At 47.2% G+C, this 4,892-nt stretch overlaps 1 pseudogene; it reads left to right on the forward strand.

Annotated features, from left to right (window-relative positions):
* The first annotated feature begins 3,685 nt into the window (after positions 1 to 3,685).
* LOC133059239 (cyclin-I2-like) lies at positions 3,686 to 4,656 on the forward strand (annotated as a pseudogene).
* The last annotated feature ends 236 nt before the right edge of the window (positions 4,657 to 4,892 follow it).

The raw sequence follows: 4,892 nt of genomic DNA on the forward strand, positions 1-4,892 counted from the left end.
CAGCGTACTGGGACATGAAGGTGTGACAAGACGATTTTTGTAGTTTCAGTTGTAGGAACCCTGTGGTTGATTCCACAACATCCATTCACCCAGACAATTAGGCAGTCTCAGTGGGTCATGCTAATTCCATTCCACTTCCTGGGGATTGGCTTGGGCAAGTGTGAGCTATTTTGGGTCAATGAGACAACAGGGGAGAAGCTCAGGGCTTCTGGGAAAGAGCAGTCAGTCACACCGCCCCTCTCCTTTCACCTTGTTGGATGTGAACAGGGACGCAGTTTGTGCCAGGTGCTTTTGGCAGCTGTTTCGAGACCATAACGGGAAATAGTATTGGGATGCAGCTTGGGTTGTATTGGAAAAGAGCTTGGGTTGAGGGGCTGAATCTGTCTCCACTGACCTCTTCCCTACCTCTGGACTTCCTTCTGTGAAACATAATGCCGTGATTATGTAAGTGAGTCTGAGAAAGTGTTTCTGTTACCTGAGAGGAAAGCATTCTGATCCACCTATTTAATGATTGTGTACTTGTTATTGCCATCACTAAGCTAATCTCTGAGGAGAGAGAAACAATGAAGCCCATGTGTTGTCCCTGATCTTCAGAGCTCTCAAGTGCTTATTGGAGAGGTGATATAACTACACAGAAAGCCACAAAGTATCAAGTGTTAAATTGTGACGGAGGATACTCCCAGGCAGGGCTTGGACAACTCTTCCCATAAAGGGTCAGTTAGAAAATATTTTGACTTTTGTGGGCTGTCTGGGCTCTGCTGTGACTGCTCAGCTCTGCCATTGTAGCACAAAAGCAGCCAGGAACAATGGCTACAAATGGGTGTAACTGTGTTACAATAAAACTTTATTTAAAAGAGCAGGTGGTGGGCCAGGTTTTGCCTACACCTGCTCTAAGGGAGTTCAGTTCATAATCAGCAGGGGATTGGGGTCATGGGATGATTCCTGGAGGATGTGGGTGCTGGACAGACAGAGTGGACATGAACAGCAGTCTGTCTAGTGCTGGACAGACAGCAGTAGACCATGCCATTCTACAGTCTACAGATGGAATTCAGAAAGGAAAAAGCCAGAGTGTATATCATAACCACACCTGGCTGTCTCCCTGGTGATCAAGCCAATTTTGCAGTCCCTCTTCCTCCACTTATCAATGATCAGGCAAGAAAAGAGGAAATACCCAGGGGCCATACACTGAAAGAGTCCCTCCCAGATCTGTCTCCTACCCAGAGGACCAAAGGTGAGTCTAGGCATGCAGAAGCACAGAGCAGGCAGCCCCAGCAGGACAGACATGAGACTCTTCAATTCAGAGAGTTGAATTGTCTTGGGGGGACTGGGCTGGTTCAGAGAGCTACCTCCTAAGGGTGACCTTCAGGATGGGTAGGCTTTGAATAAGAGGCAGGTAACATGGGCAGATGGGAATAATGCTATGAGCAGAGACTTGGAAGGGACCCCTCTGTGGTGTGAAGATCCCTCTATAGGATGACACCCCATAGTATACTCTGGATGACACCCTCTTAGGCTACACTGGGAAGTTGTTCCCCCGATCCCTTGAGACAAAAGCCTAAAGTTTCCTTTGAGGAAGTATCTAGACAATAACACCCATCAGTACTGACCTATAGGTAGAGTTGTTATTGTCTAGTTGCTAAGTTGTGTCTGACTCTTTTGCAACCCCTTGGCCTGTAGCCTGCCAGGCTTCTCTGTCCATGAGACTTTCTAGGCAAGAATACTGGAGTGGGTTGCCATGTCCTTCTCCCAGGCATCTTCCCAACCCAGGAATTGAACCTATGTCTCCTTAGTTGGCAGGCGGATTCTTTATCACTGAGCCACCAGGGAAGCCTTATAGGCAGAAACCGGGAGCTATTAAATCTGAAGAACATCAGTGGGGTTTACAGGGCCTGCAGACGAGTTGGTGGGGGCAAAAACCTACCTTGTCTAAGTGTGGACCAAGAAGGGTGATGAGAACATCACAGGAGGAGGATGGGGAGGAGTAGGAGGGGAGAGAAAGGCTTAGCGTGAGAAGGAAGGTGGCTCGTTCTTTAGGACTGAGTGCAAGTCCATCCAGAGAGCCCAGGGTCACACTTTGAGGAGTTGGGGAGGGTGTGCATTCCTGCCACTGGGAAGGGGCGCTGTGAGGAAGCTGGAGTTTGTGGGGGGAAGGATAGCCTTGTCTGAGATGGACAGCATCATTCAGAATGGCGAGACCCAGCATGCTCCCCACCCTCAGAGGCTACAACTTAGGGATGTAAAAATATTCCACCCCTGTTTTCCTACTTTGATGTGTAAACATGGGGCAATCAAGTTGGAGAGAGGAGAAAGAGAAACCACACTGTGGAGTAATATCCTTTTGCAAAGAAATACATATTTTGGAAAAGGGCTGAAACTTGTGGAAGCTTTAGAAGGGTGTTTTCTTTTCTTATTTTTAAGAACTCAAGGGTTTTGGTGAAATCAGTGTTGTTTTCTCAGGCACCCAAATGAATGAACATAGGCACAGCTTCAGAGAGACAAAGGAAACCATAAAAATAGCTTTCTAATTATTGTCCCCTGTCGCCAAACATGGCTGTCGAGGGCTGGGTGATGCCAACTTCCTTTCCCTAACTGGGGTCCGCTCTGCCTGTCCCCAGCTGTCGTTCCCTGGCTCTGCCACTGCTGCTCTGGTTTCGTGTTGCCCTTTGCTTCTCTCTCTTTTTGTCTTTGTTTACTTTCACGAGGAGATGGTTGTTTCTCTTGACCCTCCTCTGCTTTCTTTAGGTTTTGCATTGTTTTCATCTCCTGTTCAGCTGTCTCCATCGGTTCCCTTACCTTTATTCTGCGGGGCTATCGGTGACCTAGTTCCAATGAGGCAGTTGGGTTTTGTCCAGCTGCTTCTTCAAACAGGCCCTCAGAGTTATGTGGCTGCCTTCTCTCCCTGTGAAGGTTTTTAGATTTGTTTTGTTCTTTCTCTCTTCTATTTGTGTTTCTCCAGGCAGGGATATTGGTTGCTTATAAACTTTTCAGGAGCACTTTTCCTTTTAAGATGAGAGACAGGCTTCTGAATTTCTTGGGCTGCATGCTGACACGCATTATCTGTGAAATTCCTGCTTTGATGACTGGCAGATTTCTGAGCCATAGGGCTGGATTTCCAAACCTGGCCAGCCCCTCGAGTTGTGGTGTCACCCTCTGCTTGTGGCCCTATCTAGACCAGAACCTTCACGAAGCAACCACTTCATTTGTTCGATACTTTGCCCTGTCAAGCCACCATCTTTAAAACTGGTCAAAAAATAACATGAATGATCACAACCTGGAAGAAATAAAATTCTCCATTATACCACAAACAGTTACTCATTGAGTTATTAAAATAAAGCAGTTGTGTGGTACAGATGGAAAACACGTAATGCTCGTCATCCTTATTATTTAATACTAACCCTTTCAATCTTCACTATTCAAAATGGGGTCCCTTGGGGGGTTCTTCCCTGGTGGTCCAGTGGTTAAGACTTGGTGCTTCCACTGCAGGGTGTATGGGTTCTGATCCCTGGTTGGGGAACTAAGATCCTGTGTGTGTCATATGGCGCAGTATAAACAAACAAACAAGAAAACTACCTTAAGTATGAAATATACACCTGGGTTTGAAAGACTTGGCATCCCCCCCAAGAAAGGTGAAAAAAATGTGGTCCCTGGACTAGCAGCCTCAGCATCCTCTGGAAGCTGATAAGAAATGCCTATTTCTACATTTAGAAGTCAACTTCGGCAGATGGAGATCCACGACACCTTCCAGGAAATCAAGTTGTGGCTCCTGAGAGTTGAGAACATCTTTGACTTCTCCCAGACCCATTCTGAGCTTCCCAGATGGCATTAGTAGTGAAGAACCCGCTTGCCAATGGAGGAGATGTAAAAGAGATGTGGATTTGATCCCAGAGTTGGGAAGTTCCCCTGGAGCAGGACATGGCAACCCACTCCAGTACTCTTGCCTGGAGAATCCCCTGGACAGAGGAGCCTGGTGGGCTACAGTTCTTGAGGTCTCAAAGAGTTGGACACGACTGAAGTGACTTAGTAGCAGCAGACCCATTTTAACCTGGCTCTCACCATCTTTAGCTTCCTCATGGTTTCAGTGAAGATAAAAAGGCATTACTCCATTGTGTTACAAAGATTTCTTTGAGACTCACTGTCAAAGTTAATGATGAAGAGGAGTTAATTCCATGAGGAGGAGACTTCATAAGGCACAACGGTACTGGCTATTCCCTGAATGAGCCTCTGAGGATGGAGCAGGCTATTTTGGACAAACTGCCCTGGGATCTCTAAATTGGGACACCGCTGGACTTCTCAGCCCTATTCCACTCCCTGGTGGTCCTGGGCTGGCCCCGCGTACAGGGGTCGCCTTGGAAGCAGCCTTCTCTCCAGGCCACCTCCCTGACCAGGCAGCTGAAGCCCTGAGTTCCTGCCACCAGCTGCTACAGTTCAAGGGCTCCACACTGGCCTCGGTCATCATCACTTTAGAGTTGGACAGGCTCATGCCTGACGCTGTGCTCCTGATCTGATCTGCTATAGAAGGTGCTGTAGGCATCAAGCATTAGGCAGTTGAACCACTATAAGGAATTGGTAAAGCAGCAGTTGACAAGTGTTTAGTTCTCCTCCTGCACAGACAACTTTCTGTTTCACCTGCAAGCCTTGGTGCCCTTTAGAGCTTAATGGCAGTCCCCCCCTTGCCTAGACTTCTCTATATTCTATGCTTTCTGGCTCCCACAACAAGAAAGGAAGAAGGCACTGAAAGAGCAACTGAGAAAACGTCTTAGGTCTTATTGTCATATTTCCTCCAGACCTACTGAATTAGAATCTGCATTCTGTTTGAGAGAATAGCATTGAAACACATATATTACCATATGTAAAATAGATGACCAATGTGCGTGTGATGTGTCATGCAGGGC

The sequence above is a fragment of the Dama dama genome, chromosome 7 (genome assembly GCF_033118175.1).
Source record: "Dama dama isolate Ldn47 chromosome 7, ASM3311817v1, whole genome shotgun sequence".
In the NCBI taxonomy this organism is placed as follows: domain Eukaryota; kingdom Metazoa; phylum Chordata; class Mammalia; order Artiodactyla; family Cervidae; genus Dama; species Dama dama.